A 19,042-nucleotide genomic window follows, 5' to 3' on the forward strand; every position below is an offset into this window, starting at 1 on the left:
TAGTTATGGCCCAATCAAAACCAAGACGTTTCCAGGAAACTTTTGGGGTCTTATCTGAGGCAAACATCCAAACCTTTTGAAGTTTGCCCATCACTAATTATAACCCCCTTCCTTAAATCACAAACCATGATATTAAACAGCATTTGAGGAGTGTTTTATAAAGAGGCAATTGTAATCCTTGTCATTTTTTGCCTTTTTAGATCATTGCAGAGAAACAAAGATTCTCTGAGAGGATTTATAGCTTAAAGGGAAAAGGAAGTAAATTAAGTATGGACCAAATTTTGCGCTCCCCTTCTCTCCATATGCATACCTCTACTCACCTTGTACAAGGCCTGAAAAGCAGTGAATCTGCTGCAGTTCCACTGGCTGAGAGGTGGGGGATGAGAGGGAACATGGTGTTGCAAGTCATACCAGAAACCTCATCACCCCCTGCCTCTACAGGGCAGCACTCTGGGGTAGCACATTTCACCGGTAGTGAGAGGGCTCGGGGAAAGGCGTCTTTTCAGGGCCAATTAAAACATTGCAAATACTAGATTCCTCCAGGAGGTGCCAGCATCATGGGAGGGGGAAAAAATAGGCATAGGAAGTGATGAAGATAAAGGTGCTGAGTGAACAAAATAGCAGGAAGGGAAGAGGGGAGACATGGACAATCCTAAAGGAGCTGTCACAGCAGAGATTCGAGGACAAGATAGGGAATCATTAGTGATGTTTTTTTCTAGTGTAGTAGCAATATCTGGATCCCTGGAGCCTTGATTCCCATGACACTGCTCTGACCCACCGTAGAACCCAATCTTGTCACGCTGTCCTCACTCCTTTTACCATTAGATCCCATGTCTCTTCCAGAAATTACACTCGGGTCCCTAGGCCAAAGCTCCCACAAAAATGACATTCTTTGCTTATATAATAGCTTTCTTTCTGAAGGATTCCAAAGTGTTTTCCAGATGTTACACAGCAGAGCTGAAATGCAGCCACCTCAAATGGAGGATAGTTATCTAACTTTTATGCACCTTACACTGCATCACTGGGGTGGTGAAATATTAGGCAGCCTGTTTGCTGTGTGCTTAGCTTCATTTCTGGGGTTCTTGAATCAAGATATGAGTTGAGGTCAGCCAACTCATACTGAAAACAAAGGAGTGTTTACAAAAACAACCCTTCAAACTCATGTATATTATCTTTGATGGCTCAGTCTAGCAGTAGCTTCCTACTGTGGAGATAAGCAGCGACCATGTTGATGACACAAAGAGCATTATTCATTGCTTGATAAACGGAACTTGTCCATCTGCCATTTTGCAACAAGTTACAATGTGGCTGGGAGAAAAGATTTGATGGAAAATCAAGTTCAGAACTTCAGACCTTACAAGGTTTTGTAATCTCTGTTAACCATTCTGGCAATAAGTTCTACTGGATGCTATAAAGCATACACCTTTTTTAGCTGCATTGCTAGGACTTTGAAGGGATGTGTATTCTAAGGCTTCCATTATTTTAAATTGCTGCTTGATCACAGTTTTGAAAACTGAAAATTACTCAGTGTTCTTGATCCACTGGAGCCGAAAATGAATCTTTTAAGGCACTTATACAATATGCTCCATACTCCTTTCTGTAGCACCTACGGTTGGTTCCATATGAAATGCTGACACTTAATATCCTCCAAATAAGATTTGGGGTTTTATTTATGAGAAATATTTTGGTCCAAATCCTGCAATCTTTATTAAGGCAGAACTTGTGTTTAAGCTAATAAGGGACAGATTCTGTCATCATTACTCATGTGGAGTAGGACCACACTATGCAAGTAGTCTCATAGAAATTAGTGGGGCTACTATACTGTACTCAAAGAGTAAGATACTTCTCTTGATAACCTGACTGCAACGGGAGTCCATGCCAGTGCACCACTAGCAGATACCAGTGTAGGATTGGAGCTATAGTGGGCATGACTTTATCTCCTATGGGAAGGAGGGAGAGTATTTCTATCTCACAGTATTTTGGACCAAAATTCTATAAGCATAAAATGTTGGAAAAGGATAAGCAAGTTTCTAGAAATCATTGTTAAAACTCCAGTTATTGTAGTAATTGCAGAAACTCTACCGCTGTGTCTGTGCCCAGGGAAACTCTGGCGCAAGTGGGTTGAGCATGGGCAGGTCACACTAAGGCATCATTTCTCAACCTGGGCAGTCACAAATCCAGGGCCGGCTCCAGAGCCCAGCGGGGCAAGCACCTGCCTGGGGCGGCCCTTTCCCGGGGGGGTGGCAGGCTGGGCCGGCGGACCTGCCGCAGTCATGCCTGCGGGAGGTCCACTGGAGCCCCGGGAGCAGCGGACCTGCCGCAGGCATGACTGCGGAGGGGACGCTCGGCCGGCAGCTCCAGTGGACCTCCCGCAGGCATGACTGCGGACGGTTCGCTGGTCCCGCGGCTCGGCTGGACCTCCCGCAGGCATGACTGCGGCAGCTCAACCGGAGCCGCCGGACCTGCGAACCGCCCGCAGCTGCGGGAGGTCCAGCCGAGCCGCGCGACCAGTGGACCCTCTGCAGTCATGCCCGCGGAAGGTCCGCTGCTCCCGCGGCTCGGGGGCGCCTCCCGGGCATGACTGCTTGGGGCGGCCAAAAACCTAGAGCCGCCCCTGCACAAATCCCAGGGAGGTCACAGGCAGACTGAAGGATGGAAGGGGTCACAATAAACTTCCTTCTTTTTTGAATAGATGGCAAGGGGAGTCCTGATGTTTCTTCTGTTGTAACATGAGGTCACAGTCTGGAAAAGGTTGAGAACTTCCTCCTCAGTGGATTCTAATGCAGAATCAGGACCTATGTGTGTAGCCTGGCTAAACCTTTCATCTTTGTGTTATTATTGGTGGTAATGTCCTTTTGTTTTGTTATACTGACACTGAAAATAGCACATTTCATCTCTAGATCTCAAAATACTTTGGCAGGGTGGATAAGCTTGTGTAGCGCCATACTGTAGCCTCATTTTACAGAAGCACAGTTACATCAGGAGCAGAGTTGGGAACACAATGCTGGTTTTCTGACATCCAGCCCTTTGGTGAGTCCAGTAGGCCCTAATCCACAATCAATGTCAATGGAAAGACTCCCATTGACTTCACTCATGGTTGGTTCAGGCCCCTAGACCACAGCTAACTTAATTAATGAATGGGTGACACTGTGACTTTATGTAGATTGCTAGGAATAAAGTTACCACCCCTCTTTTTGAATGAGGCAATCTCCATTTGACTGCATGGTTTTACCGCCTTGTTGTAGGTTAGTGTTTATGGCCACTCTTCAGCTGGGTATTTACAATGTCAAACAGCATGTGTTTGAAATGCAGCCTTAATCAAAACTATCCATGTCTGCAGCAAACTCTGAATGCAGGAGGCTTGAACATTCTGGTTCCTTGTTTGATGTTTTCGATGCAAGAGACAACTGCAACCTGCCATTTAAAATAAAAAGTTAATGTAATTTACATAACAAAAAGATCTTTGGACTTTGGAGCAAGGAGGTTCCTTTGAAATGCACACTTGTGTCTGTCACCAATAAGGAGAAAAAGGGCCATGCAGCTTGGAGATCAACCCCTCTCTCCTCAAAGGAAAAGAATACAAAATATTCTCTCTCTCTCTCTCTCTCTCTCTCTCTCTCACACACACACACACACACACACACACACGTAATTAAAAAAATAGCCTCAGTAATTTCCTTATAGTACTACACTACCGTATTCTCCAATAAGGACCTGCTCCTACAGCACTGAAATAAACAGGAGTTTTGCCATTGACTTAAATGGGTGTAGGATCAGGCCCTGATGCAATGGCAACGGTCCATCTAAAAAATGACGGTGGAAGCGCCAAAGCAATTCAGTAACTATGTGTTATGCTGCAGCATCACAAGTACCTAAAAATCTCCAGTTCTCGAGCAACAGTCCTTGTCAGAATATCAGATAATGCAGGCATGATGCACAAGGCCGGAAGATGCAGCTGATGCATTACTAGCACTAGCACCTATTGTGCTTTCTTTCCACCTCACTCACTTCCTGTCTCTTCAGCCTCTTTGGCTCCCTGGTGCAGTGTGGCCATCCAGTGTAGCCTGTGGTTAACTGCATGTTCAGAGCTTGCGGTGTCCATGCTGAAAGTTTTAAAGTCCCTCTTGGATCAGGCCCTACATGGCCCAAAAGGTTGCAACTTATAATAAGGTTAGGGTAGCAGGTAGGGTAACTACTATGAATGTTGGCCCCTACATGGCAGTTGGTTGACTGGCTGATTTTATCAGGGTACCTGTTCAGGTGCATCTTATCAACAATGCTGTAGTCAATGACTACTTCAACCAAGGTGTATGAGAAAATACCCTCCTAACACAACTTGTTTATAAGACCCTCAGTATGAAAATACTACAGGCAATAAGTGTTCAGCCTATTGATTTAGTAAATGACAACAATTAAATCCTTGAAGCTTGTACTTTGTATGTGCAAATAATACATCTGGAAACTACCCAGTGGGGTTTCACAGTATGATTTTTCTTTAGACACAGGATGAATCTCCCAAACTACCCCTTTCCTCACTCCAATTGTATGCAAAAGCACATCGAAAACAGCAAGAGCAAATTTCCAAATATCTGAGGGTTGTTTATGTTGGGGCCATGTGAAGAAGGGAATATTTTTGTTACATTAGCTGGTTTTCATGTTTCACATGGGATGAGAGACAATTATGTTCAACAACTTATCCCCAGTATATCTCAGCCCTCATTGAAGTGCAGGTGAGAATTAAATACAGCAGTTGTGTACGTTAATGGTGGATAGGAGATCAATCCCTTTAAAAATATGACAGTATTCTTCACTACAGCATACAACAGTTTTACTTCTGGGTCAAATGTCCCTAAACAGGGCCAGATTCTGTGAGGGGCTGAGGACCCACATTGGAGCTCAGCACTATGTATGTTTGAGTCTGTCTATCTTCGATATCTGTATGGCCCCTATTACCAGAGTATCTGAACACATCACACTCTTTAATGTATTTATCCTCACAACTCCTCTGTGAGTGCTAGTAGCCCCATTTTGCCAGCTGAGGCACAGAGGTTAAATGACTTGTCCAAGGTCACAAAGGAAACCTGTGGCACGTCTCCTAAGTCCTAGACTAGTCTTTTCATCCACTGGACTTTCCTTTCTGGAATATTTATAATCAGGCAAAGCCCTTGTTCAATTCAGTGGGAGATTTGGCTGATTCAAGAATATCTCATTTGGCCCATGACATTTTGGGTCTAAGTTGTTTATTTCTCTTTTAAATAAGGCTTTTTTGGCCATGATCCTGGCAAAGGCTGTGGCTGCTAATCCATACCTTAGCATTGCGTCCGGTGATCAAAGATGGAGCTGAGGTGTTGCAGTCGTTGCAATGACAAAGCCAATCTTTCTGTCAATAAAGGATTTTGTCAGTGCAGAAAAAAGAAAAAAAAAAAGATGAGGGATGCCTCTATTTTTTTCCTTTGAACAACTCCACCTATTAATTAGGCCACACGCCCTAAGTAAAGAATGGTATGAACAAAAAAGATTGGTCTCAATGATATAAAGAACTGCCAAAACCAGTATGTCTAATTATGCTCCAGCTCAGGTAGATAGCCTGTGAGGGGCACGCCCACGCCCTATGAAGGAGGAAGCTAACGAGCTCTTCTGGGCTCAGCCAGCACTAACCAGACATACTGGTAAGTCCTGCTCTGCCTCGAGGGAGGAAATTTTAAAAGGAAAAGCCTGACACAGGAAGGGGCTAGAAGTAGGGGAAGGCCGCTGTGCCTCAGAGGCAGCTGGTTACAGGATTAGATCAACAAAGAGGGAGATGGTTGCAGACCCTGCCGCCCCTGAGACTACCTGGGGCAGGTACAGAATGGGTGTTGTTAGAAGTGGGGGGTCCAAGGACAGACCATAACCCTTATCTGAACACTAAAAAGCCCACAGACAAGCCAGGCCTCAAAGGGCTGACTGAGAGACTACCCAAGAGCCCCCTTTTTCTCCCCAGCATGCTCAGCTCCTGTCCCCAGGGCCGCCCAGAGGATTTAGGGGGCCTGGGGCAAAGCAATTTCGGGGGCCCCTTCCATAAAAAAAAAGTTGCAATATTATAGAATACTGTATTCTCGTGGGGGCCCCAGCGGGGCCTGGGGCAAATTGCCCCACTTCCCCCCGCCCCGGGCGGCCCTGCCTGTCCCCAGCAGCCAGGCCCAGGCAGGAAGTGGGCCGTTGCCGACAACTCCCCAACCAGGCTCTCTCAGGTAGCTGTTGTGCTGCACAGAACAGCAACCCGGAGTGGCCAGCTTCAACCGCGTGAGAAGCAGCTTCGTCCCGCTCCCTGCCTGGGTCCAGCTGCCAGGAAGAGCAGCCAAATGTGCCTGGGGACAGTCACGTGCCCTCCCCCTTTAGATTGTGCCTTACCCCAGTATGGGGAGGCACGAGTCATCTATGCTCACAGCCCATCCTGCAAAATGTAGACTAGCCGCAACTGAGGTAACCTATGTGGGATACTGTGTAGGGGGTGGCCTTCTGAAACCAGTGATGGATAAAGTATAAGCCCTAATGGTATGCCTGATTCCCTGGATGAAGAGGCAAATGATAAGTTTTCGAGGCCTGGCAGGATATTATTGGAAGTTTATCCCCAGGTTTGCCTCAATCACATTCCCCCTTATGGACATCATAAAAGGTAACAACTCAAAGAAGATCTGGTGGGATGGGAACTACAAAGAAGCTTTTAACAACTATGCAGGGCACTGTACTCTTCAACCCTGATTTTTCCTGGGAATTTATAGTACATAAAGACAGCTTGGACGTCAGCCTTGGGGCTGCGCTCTTGCAGGAGGAACAGCAGTCCTATATCTGGGCAGGAAGCTATTCCCTGGGGGAAAGGCCTACTCAGTTATTGAAAAGGATGCACTACCTATTAAGTGGGCTGTGGATTCCCTTAGATATTAATTCTTCTCCTTAATCATAGATCATACTCTTCTACGCTGGCTCCATACCACAAAAGACTCAAACTTGTGAGTAATGCAATGGTACCTCACACTGCAGCCCTATGTCTTCAGGATGCAACATCGTGTGGGAAAAGACCATGCTAGTGTTGATTTTTTTGAGAGAAATTGGAGATACAGGCAACCTACCCCAAGACCGCCTTTCCAACTTGAGGGGTGGGATATGTGAGGGGACACTCTCTCACCCTGTTAAGGAGGAAGCTAACAAGCTCGTCTGGACTCAGCTAGCACTAACTAGATGCACTTGGAAGGCGTGCTCTGCCTGGAGGAAGGAATCTTAAAAACGAAAAGCCTGACTCAGAAAGGGGCAGTACTAGGGGAAGACAGCTGTGTCACCGCTTCCAATGTCGACGCTTGCCCCGTTAGTGTGGACTCACGAAGTCGAATTAGTGTCCTTAGGGTGGATACACAAATTCGAATTCATCAGGTCGAATCCACAAATTCGACCTAAATTAAATCAAACTACTCTTGTAGTGTAGACATACCCTGAGACATCTGGTTACAGGATTAGATCAGCAAAGAGTGAGACAGTCATGGACTCTGCCACCCCTGAGATTACCTGGACCAGTGGGAGGGTCTCAGGACAGGCTTTAATCCTCATCAGGACTCCAAAAAGCGTACAGACAAGCGAGGCTCTAGAGGGACTGAGTACCTTTTTTTCCCTTTTTCTTTCTTTACTTTGATCCTCCCTGTCCTGGGGGAGGGGCAGGCAACAAACCTATTTTCTTTGGAGATTCTCTTGCATACCCTGAGCAGGGGAAGGACTCTGTGGGTGTCAGAGAAGGAAAGCTACCCAAACATTGTTCCACTGTGGATTCAAGGGGACCCCACCCATCATGTAGCATAAATAGCAATCAAGGACACAAGAAACATAGAATGCTGCCAATGGAATCCTAGGCATCAATTCAAAACAAACCATTTGCAATAACTGTATAGTGTTTGTCACCCTTGCCTGAAGCTGTGCCATCATCTCATTCCACACCCCACTCCTGTTCTTTGTACTCCATCCAAACTTCCCTCCTCCCTCACCCACTCATGACTTTGCACCATCTTGCCATACCACCCAAAGCAGCCTCCCACTTCATGTGCTCTTTTCCCCCAAAAAACAACTACAAATCAACTATTTTGAGAGGTTTTTCAGAGTGAGGGCTGGATTCACAGTTGGTATAAAACTCCATAGGTACAAAACTCCGTAGGTACATCATGGAAACTACACTGAGATCTACAACAGCCCATAAAGTCTGAGGGCCATTCTGAGTCTCTTCCAGATTCTTGTGAATTGTACTTACAGTACCCAATTGCTTGGAATGAAAGCTTTTCAGGATAGGCAGTCCTTGTTTATTCTGCACTATTCACCCAGAGAGTCTTTTATACATACAGCTCCAATCATGGACCAAATTCTGGAGTCCTTAAACATTTTTTAATCTATTAACAATTGCATGAGGATGAGGGGGGAACCCATGCAGTGCTTTAGCCTGTGTGACACAGTGAAAGCAAGCTTAACAACCAAAGGGGAAGCAACGGGCACACATTACAGAATAGAGATGGCTCTCAGCAGATTCAGATCCTGATTTGGATTCCAAACTCAGCCTCCCCAAGTGTGAAGGGTTGCGGCTGCATGTTGGAGTTTGTGCCTGTCGCATCTGCAGAGGGCAGGATAGAGGTATCTTGGTTATTATATGGGTACCCACAACATCCTTAGTAAGAAGGCATGACTTCAGTTCACTTAGATAGATTTAGTTCTGCTTTATCAGTGCAATCAGCAGTTCTGCCCCAATGTCCTACACATCTGTCCTTTCCTCCCATACTACATGTCACTGGGCTATACTATTTCTTAGACAATGAGCAGCTCAAGAGGAAGGAGACTGCCACAGAGAATGTGTTTCTGGTCAAGCTCACTAATCAATGATGTATAACACTGAATGATCCTGCAGTCATTTTAGAGTTACTGGGATAGATTTGCTCTCATTTACACCAGTGTAAATCATGAGTAACTCTGTCACCTTCAACACAGTTATATAGATTTATTCCAGTACAGCTGAGAGTGGAGACTTTAAATCCACTGTCATTAACTGTTTCAGTGCTTTTTTTCTAGTTTCCTTTTCCCCTTGAAGTTCAGGTCAAATGCAGCCTCTCTTTTTCAGTGTGATCTTGCTTCTGACCCACTTGAGCAGGTAAGGTGAGAGAAGCAAATGGAGACGACATTTTCACCACTCACAAAAAAAAATTGTTTTTCTCTGAGTTGAGAGCAAACAAGATTTAGTGGGTATAACCTGTCATTTTTAATGGCGAACAATTAAATGCTTTGGAAACACTGGTGGGGTGGTGCTCTGAATCAGCTGACAAAAATTGGCAGTTTTGCAATATGGTGGAATTCCTCTGATTTCTGCTTCAAAATTCAGAAGTCCATCCCCTCTGAGATTTGTGACTATTCACCGCAGTATTTGTTTTTGCATGTAGGTAGTTCCCAGGTGAAAATAGCTAATTCAACTCACTGCCCTAATAAGGAGACCATGTGACATGGCAGTCAACTGATGACTCAACATACATTAGAATCCTTTGCTTTAATCACTAGACTTCAGTGCCTCTGCATGAAAATATAGGGCACAAATTTCAAAGGAGAATGCTACCACAAAAATGAACCTTTGGATGCAAAAATTAGCTAATTGTATGTGCAAGCAGGTAATGAAGCTGGTAATTGCCCCACTTTAAAATTCAGATGCAAGCATTTGTGAGTGCAACAGGAGTGTTTGCATCTCTGTTCTCCTTTGAAAGTTTTGTACACAATGAACAGCTCTACAGTCCTGAATGGACTGTTGACACCATTGAAAAATAGAGGGTCTGGGTCTTCTGTGAGATTTTCTGGCTGCTGCATTTCTGTAAGATCCCTTTTGACAAGGAACCATGCACTACGAAGTACGTTTCCTTAATCTCCCAGCATCAGCATGTACCCACCTGACAGGGAATTTATTTTCTTCATCTATGTTAGTCTAAATAGTTCAATGTTCCACATTAATTTGTTCCAGACACCAAGAAGTTAAAAGCAACGCCTCTTCCATCCTTCTTCATAATTAAAACAAAGAGGAAAAAAAAGAAAAAACTTGCTACTCCATCCCAACAGTCCAAGTAATCCACTGCCCCATTGTTTATGTGATATTGTTTAGAAAAAATAAGTCTGCCAGCAATTCACATTTTCTTGGGGGGGGGTTTCCACATAAAAACTCAGCTACAAAATAAATTCTAAACTAATGCAGAAAGTGTCCACATTAAGTTTGATGGTTTTCTTTCATAGAAACAAAGGTAATACAGCTATAACAAGGGGATAGATCTTTACCAAGTACAAATCAGCACAACTTCAATGACTTCACTGGTGCTCCACCAACGGAAGATCTGACCTTAAATGTTTAAATTAAAGATACACACTAGTTCACACTGAAAAGTGACTCCCCTACAAATGGCACAGTCGGTTTCCATGTTTATTGGCTCTCTGTGATTTCCACCATAAATGTACTGTCCCTGCAATTAAAAGGATACTTTTGCTAACTGCCAGCTGTCCAAACCCTACCTGAGCTCTAAGGATCAAGCTGATCATCCTGTGCATCATTACCAATAATAAAAGTTCTGCAGGCCAGATTCTGCCCTCGCTAAATACCTGTGGAGCCCCAATGCAGTCAGTGGCTTTGCACAGGTGTAAACAATTCTGCTGATGATGCAAAGAAGAAATGGAATCCTGGTCTTACTCAGGCTCAGCTGTGGTGGCAGCACAAGGTATAAAATAAATGTTTTGGATTTTTTTTTTTTGAGGCTGGATTGCTACTTTTTGTTTTCCTTTTGTGTTCTCATAAAGAAAACCTTCCTAAACTAAAATCTACAAATCTCAGCCTGTCCTTCTGACATCTTAAGATATCCAGGTGTCAGTTTTAGCTGAATGTGGCAAGAACAGAGCTCTTAATCTTTCCCCTCCAAACTTTGCACCTCCCCTGTGTTCTTAGTCACCACGGACAACATCACCATTCTCTCTGTCATTCAGGCCTGTAACCTGGGCATTATCTTCCACTTAGCTCTCTCTAGATCCTCACATCCAGGCCATGTGTAAATATTTCCACACCTTCTTGCATAACATCTCTAAGATCTAGCCTTTCCCCTCTGTCCACACAGTTGAAACTCTTGTGCAGGCCCTCATCACCTCATGTTTCAACTACTACAATCTCTTCCTCACCAGCCTTGATACATTCCATTTTATCCCAACCAAATGTTGTTGCAAATATTTTTCTGGCTCCTTGCTTTGACTATTTCACCCCTCTCTTTGTATCCCTCCATTGCCTCCCCTTTCTCCCATCACATCAAACACAACCTACTTGTCCTCACTTGTAAGGCCCTTCACAGCCCATCCCTGCTCTATCTATCATCTCTCATACACTACTGAGATGTTGACTCCCAACTCTGTTCTACTAGTGATGCCAGCCTTCATCACTCATTTGTTGCATTTTCAAACAAGCTTCTTTGCATTTCCATGCCACTCTTTGTGAGTAGAGGTCCCCATAAACACCCCAAATCTACCCCATTTGTCCTCCTTTAAATCTCTCTGTAAAACTTCCCTGTGCTGTGATGCCTACAAATAATTTGATAATGGTTAGGCAACTGATGTGCTGTGGCCATTCATCTCATGCGGATCAGTATCTTCTCGGTGTTTCCATATGCTCTCCTTAGCTGGTGTATCTCACCTTATACTTAGATTGTAAGCTCTCCAGGGCAGGGTCCATTTCTTTGATATGTGTTTGTACAGTGCCTACCATAGGGGAGCCTGGATCCATGACTGAGGCCTCTAGGCTTACTGCAATACAAATGATAAATAATTATAATTATTATGATAATATTATGACAATTGTCATTGTGCTTGCTAAGCTGGATAATCATATCTCATGCTTCAGGACATCAGCTGATTGCCACATTAATTGCAAAAGAATAATTTCACTTGTGAGCAGCATTACGCAACCAGCCAAGTGCATTGATTTTTTTACCTTCCTCTGAAGGATTCAGAGTTTGTTTTGGAAACTTATCATGTTCCACCACAGTGGAAACAAGGCATCTGATGAAATGCACATTTAAGATGGGATTTTCAAAAGTGCATTGGCCTAACTGTGTTCCCATTGAAGTCAATGGCAAAACTCCCATTTAGAGCTGGGTGGAATTTTTCATATGAAACTTTTTCCAGAGAAAAATGCAGATTTGGCAACACCAAAATGTTTTACAAATTCATGTCTGTTTTACCAAATTGTTTTGACTGGGGGAAAAAAAACCTTAAAAAAATCAAAATATTGTTTTGACTTTTTCAAAATGAAATGTTTCAATTTTTTGGTTTGAAACAACATTTTGTTTAAAAATTTCCTTTAATTTCCTTTTAAAAAATCAAAACCATTTAAAACTAGTTGAAACCAAAATGAAACACTTTGATTGTCAAAACAAAATGTTTTGTTTGACCCCAATTTAATTTTTTTCCCAATGTTTCCATTCACCCAAAAATTTGAAATATGTCACTTTCAATTCGGCGTGAAACAATATTTTTAAAATATTTTGTAACTGCCTGTGAACTAACAAATCTGTTGTTTGCACAGCTCTACTGTTACTGACTTCAATGGAAACAGAGTTAGACCAAAACTGAGTATTTTTGAAAATCCCATCCTCAGTCACTCATATTTTGTTCCCTTTGTGCTATACAGTGACAGTGCCTTAGATAAGATTCCAATGTAAACTACATAAAATCTGAAAGATCTCATAGCCTGACCTAAGTGTCTTGACTTTTTGTTCCCTCTGTATTAAATGTTTGTTTTTGTTGCCTAACATTCATTAATGCCGAAGAAGGCTTTGATCTTGCTTTCACTAGGGTATGGAGTCTGGCTCTTGTTAGCCAATACCAAAGCTGAACAGGTACCAAATTATTTTGATTACATATTTTAATTTGTTTAACAGAGGCAAGACATCACTGTTTATTTATCTATTTTGTATTACTCTAATCGGGTGCACCATAAGTTTATGTGGAGAACACACAATGACTTAATGCACTTAATCAGAATTGGCTGTCTTTTTGTGTTTTTCAAGCTATAAACTTCTTGCAAAGTATGGTGCATGCAGTTTCTTGAGGTGGGAGGTCAGATCAGTAGAGAGTTACATGATTAAGGGAGAACTATTACTTTATAATTGTGCGCATAGGGCAATCCTAGAATTTAATAAATGGGAACCATTTCCTACATGAAGTAACATGTGGACAGGGCTTGATTCAAATTCTCTTGAAGAAGCCCTGTCTTGGGTGCTCTAGAAAACATAAGTAACTTAGTCTTCCATTAAACTCTTGAACCAACGTTTAGTCCACCTTGTTCCTTTGCACAGAGTTCATATGACTGATTCAACCAGGTGAGATTTGCAGGTGACCTGCAAAAGAGAAATATGGCCTTCTGCTATTTTTTCCTTCTTTTATGATGTGCAAAGAAAGCCTGGAAATGTTGTAAAGTGTTCAATTTAGTGTACAGATTCTTTTTTTGGTTTGTTTTTATATTAGAAATGAAGGTCTTGTACAGCCTCTTTTTATGGAAGACTTTATGGACAACTGAGGAACCAATAAGGTTATAACCTTACAAGTACTAAAAAAGTGAAAACTGAGCACCTGAAAGGGGTTAAAATCAGGCTGTTGTGTGTATTTGTTAACATCTATTTAACAAACTTCTGGCAAAAAGAAGGGAGAAATGTTCTCTTTGTTAGTGATTTGATATTCCTTACCCCTTCATTGAAAATCTTGAGAAAGCTCTCATTCCAGTTCTCTAGTCTTCCAAGCCATCCTCTAGCAAACAAAGTAAAGGTAATATTTGAAAATTCTGATATTTATAAAGGTTAATAAATGAATGGGAAAATACTTTTCGAGGAAAAAATACCCTAGATCTTTCTGACCTTCTTTATGTATTATAACGGGGGGGAGGAGGATGAAAAAAACCCATTATTTTTTTGTAGGAAAAAATAATTAAACAGAACTACACTGATTTATAGCAATTGAGGATCTGGACCAATATTTTTTAACTATGTTGTAACCAGATCTGGGGTAACCATGCTGTAACACAACCCTCTTAGTCAGTTAAAGCTGTAGTGAAGACAGAGACTAGAACTACTGTCCGTTGGATACTCGTGGTGCATTATCACATCCTATTACAGCAGATTGACAAGATAGCTAATTAAAGGTTAAAATACCCAGCAAGTAGATCTGGGTTGCAGATATTGATGATGTGCAGTCTTACCCCTATACCCAGTGTCAGGGCAACTATTGTACTATTGTCTTATTATTGCCCATACTGTATGCATTCTAGGGATACATGAAGGATTTTGAGCTCCTGGGTTACTGGGCTGGTAGCTTTCATAAGCACTAAACTGAAAGAAGGAAGGATGGAGAATTTATTTGCACTGAGAGTTTCCCTCCCTTTATTCTCACTGGGCCAGATTCCGATACTGTTATAATATGTAGTACCATAGTCATTTATTTCAATGAGACTACTCATGCAGTAAGGTACTACTCAACAGTGCCAGAATCTGGCCCATTGCAAAGAAAGACTGAGCGCTAAATGGGTGTTATGCTATGTAGAGGTCAATAGACGTTGCACCCTAAAACAACTGACATCAGGATAGCATGCTGGTAAGATAGAATCCTCAGTAAGAAACCATGTTTGATCATTAGCATAGGCAATCTTCACTATTTCTCAACTAAATACATTTTGTATCAAGGGGACGCTTTTCTCACTGTGATGCTGTGACAAGATATATAGAAAAGGAACTTGATCTGTTTGCCACTGTCAGAGACCTAGGCTTCACGCACTCATTAGGAGGGTTTGTGTGCCTATTTAGAAACAGGACCATTTTGTGTAAGAATAGCACTGATTTATTCTGTAACCTTTCTGGGCATGACAGTTAACAGCTTGAGGAATGTACTTTACCTGAACCACCACAGAAAAATACCTAGGAGCCTAGCACTTACATGACATCGCATGAATTGAATCTGAGCCTCAGTTTAGGCCCTGCCAAGGCTATACATTCTAACTGAGTTTGTAACCTGGTCAGTCTTGTCTACTCTACAAAATGTATCCATTGCTGAGAATGTCCGTCAGCTCTGGGTGTAGCAGACCGGATGTAGCCAAGGACAAACTGTGATCAGCGTCATCAATTTTCAGCAACAAGTCTTTTTGTAGTGCAGACAAGACTTTAAGGAGAGGGCTGGCTCTGAACATGGTATGTCCACACCTCAGGTGGTTAATCCTCAGCTAGTATTCAGAACTAGTTAACAGCATGCCCATCCCTGTGAGAAGGCTGGCATCTCATTGTTTTCCAGCGCTCAGCACATTGATCTTCGTTTTTTACAGTGTGGACAGGACATTGTAACCATGTTTAGCTGATCTTCCTTTCTTCTACCTCTCTGAGCCACAGGACATCCTAGGATGCATTGTCCCTCATGCTGCTAAAGCTTTTCTGCATGCATGTTCTCTGGTGCTCTATCCCTTGCTGAGGCACTTTAGGATAACTGCCCAGACTTCCCCACAATGCACTGGTACAGATTTGATTATGTGGCAGCATGGTAGATGTGAATGGACAAACGATGTTTTGGTAGCAGAAAATGGGGGCCATATAAATACCTAAAACAGACAGAAGAGCTGTTGTGTGGCAATAAACTGAACCATGCTACTTGTGATACCAAATCATGATTAAAGTTGGACAGGGCCATAAACTGAATACTAACTCTTGTTTTCTCATCCCTTTAGGGTGCAGGATGTGTGACACTCTGGGAGAGAAAACACTGGGGGGGAGGAGGAGAAGAGAGGAATGATCACTTGTACCTAACAGACACTTTCCTTGAAATGTATTTTAGATCTATAATTATTTTATTCCTTTTACTGAGTTCATGTGGTTTTTCACCCAAAAAATGTACTGTCAAAAATGGACCAATCTTTATATTTTTATACTTCTTACTTTTCCTTTTCATCCTGGAAAAAAAGAAAAAGGAGAAAAAAAATAGAAGGAGGATATAAAGGATAATGCTTTTTTTTTTTTTTTTTTGCCTATGAAAATGTTATTTTAACAGAAGGAGCAAGAGAAAACTGAAAGAAAAAAAGGGGGGATATTGCATTTTAAAGTCCTTCCATATTTTCATTGTATTTTACAGTTTTCTGCAAATTCCAAGCTTTCATTAAACCAAACGTATCTGTCTGTTACAAATATATATATATATATATATATATATACATATATATATATATATATACACATATATATATATATATATATATATATATATACACATATACACACACATATATATATATATATATATATATAGCTACTACAATGTAAATACACCCGCTGTCATGTTAATCTGGCCTTATGGTAGCGTGTGCCACTAAGCAACAGAAGCAAAGCTGCAGAGATGGGAGTTCAGCCCTCCCCTAGCTCATTCACCTAAGTGAGATGTGAACTTCAAAGTCTAATTAGAACCATTTAAATGCTAACATGCTTAAGCATAGCCAATTTCTTCTTTTGCTTTTTTCTCCTGTTAAAAAAAGGGATATTAAATGAAAAAACTGTTAATTCAACCTCAAGGCTGCACAGTTAAAATCACAGTCAGAAAATCCTACAGTTGCTATCTCGGTGCAAAATCCTAATGGAGACAAAGTACTGTAGTTTTTACCTTGATGTAACTAGTCAAGATAAAACCCAGGCAGGAGGTAAAGTATTCACCTTGTCCTTGTCTTCACTAAGATCTTATAGCAAGAGAGCTGTCTCGAGTTCTCTAATAACACCTATTTTTTGCAGTGAAGACATAACCTTACTCAGCTGGTTGTCCCAGTAGTCTGTCTTCAGGTTTTTCATCGCACCCATCACAGTCATATCTAAGAGGAATTCAGTGTGATTTGTGTGTATAATATATGTTAAAGAACTGCAAGTCTGTGTGCATGATATATATACATATGAGAAAAATTTTCACAAACCGTTCCTCCTCCTTGGCAAACATTACTTTTAATTAATTATTTTCATTTATCTGTTTCCCAAATCACTTTAACAACAGATGGCAGCTTTCAAACAAGGGCACAATAGATGCAGTTGCTAAAAACCCTTATTGTCCTGCAAAACATGCATTTTGCATGTGCAATACGGGTAAGTGCATGAGGAAACAGTGTGCTGAGCAGAACTACCCATTTTGTGCAAGAAGAAAGTCAATAGGATTTGTGCTCCTAACTTCCTGAGGTGCCTTTGAAAATCTCCCCTGTATAAGTGACTTGCCCGGGGTCAATTATGAAGTCTGTGGCTGAGCCAAGATCTCCCAAGTCCCAGTCCACAAACAAGGGTCCTTTTAGTAAGGAACCGGAGTATCATAGCCTTGGAAATTTTTTGAAAATATCCAACAGCTGATGCAAGCCGCTCCATTCCAGGAGTAAGTAATGTGCTCTTCAGAGGTATTTTTAAAGGTTCTGGGGGTAAAACTTATCTCTGTCCATGGGGATGCAAATAGGGGTGACTCCACCAGAGATAAGCTGAGTACCCTGACTAAGGCAGCACTCGGCTTTTTATTTTTTCTGCTCCGCCGGCGAATCCCCTCCCTCCCCCATGTGTCCCGAGATTTTCTTCATCTCATCTCATCCCTAACCCTGACCGTCCCTTGCAATCAGGTGGCAGGATTTTCACAATGAGCCCCCAGGAGCCTTTGGAGCCCCCCTGCAGCACACAGCTCTTAGATGATTAATAATTTGGTTTATTCATTGTTACACAAGTGTAATGTTTGTGCCACTATGGTGGGGCACCCGCCCTACACTGGGTTCTAAAGGGTTAATAGAGCCCTTGGGAGGCTGCGCAGGAGGCATCCAATTAGAGAAGGGCTGCAAGGAGTAGCCAATCAGGACTGGGCAGGCCCATATAAAAAGGGCTGCAGAGCAGAACAGCTTCAGTTACTCCCTGGAGCTTGAGGAGGACTAGCTGCCTTGCAGAGTGAAAGCAGAAAGCACCCTGGGCAGAGCAGTGCTGTAGGCAGAGACCTGGGGAGCTAAAGGAGCTCCTGGCGGGCTGCAAGGACCTGCAGGCTGAGGTCATGAGGTAAGGCCAAAGAGCGTGCTGGAGCTGCGGGGAAATGGCCCAGGGACACCTCCTGAAGAGTTGGAGAGGGTGCCACAGCAGTGGCCTTCTACAGGGTCCCTGTGCTGGGACCCAGAGTCGTGGGCAGGTCCAGGTGCCCCCCACTCACCACTGGGGAAGTGGCTAAACAGTAGACTGTGGTCACCACTGAGATAAGTTGCTGGACAGGGACTACAGAGATTTCCCCTGGAATGGGGGAGCACCAAGTGTGGGATGGCCGAAGGGCTGTGTCACTGAAGAGAATATTGCAGTCCTTGGAGGGATGTGGGTCCAGGAGCAGAAGAGGTGACAGGCGGAGCACCACCAAAGCACTGGCTACCAGAGCTAATTCCCGTATTGGCCACAAGGAGGCACTGGAGTGGTGAGCGCACCACATCACAGTCACATAGAGACCTATGGTATCAGAGTTAGAATAAATGAAATCATCCTGTATGGGCTGCTTAGCCCATTCAATTCAAGTAACTCAAGAAGCTAAGATCATCTGTTCAAGACAGCCACTCTGTCTCATGCACAGTTACTTACACAGAGAAAAGGATCTTTAACTTAGCAAGTAACAAAGCTTATTATCACATCCTGCAGTTCCTGCTCAGAATCCAGGAGGAGGATTGTATCTAAATGTCTGAGACTTTAAGCTAGTTTGTTGGATTCTGTGGAAGCAGGATGCAAGAAGCCCTTTGATGATACAGCTACTTGACTGAGGGGGGAAAAAACCCGACAGTTCTTGATTCACTAGCAAATTTACCAAACAAGGTTACTGTTCTGAGCCTGTGCATTCTGACTATTATTTTGCCATTCCCTGACCCTGCAGTGAATTCCTCCCCTTCACTCTAACGTGATGCATTGGAATGTTTAACTAACAATGTGAAGTGATGTGTTAAAGAGTCACTGTACCATTGTTACTTTTTGCT

The 19,042-nt window shown here is 42.8% G+C and overlaps 1 long non-coding RNA gene across 1 annotated transcript in view; it reads right to left on the reverse strand.

Moving 5' to 3' along the window:
• Nucleotides 1-11,702: 11,702 nt before the first annotated feature.
• Nucleotides 11,703-19,042, reverse strand: part of LOC123351103 — a 38,626-nt gene continuing 31,286 nt past the window's right edge. Inside the window, exons 3-4 of the long non-coding RNA XR_006573921.1 lie at nt 13,755-13,815; nt 11,703-11,814 (exon numbers count right to left, since the gene is read on the reverse strand). This is a non-coding gene — a long non-coding RNA (uncharacterized LOC123351103). The remainder of the gene's footprint in view (nt 11,815-13,754; nt 13,816-19,042) is intronic.

Source organism: Mauremys mutica, chromosome 16 (assembly GCF_020497125.1).
Source record: "Mauremys mutica isolate MM-2020 ecotype Southern chromosome 16, ASM2049712v1, whole genome shotgun sequence".
Taxonomy (NCBI): domain Eukaryota; kingdom Metazoa; phylum Chordata; order Testudines; family Geoemydidae; genus Mauremys; species Mauremys mutica.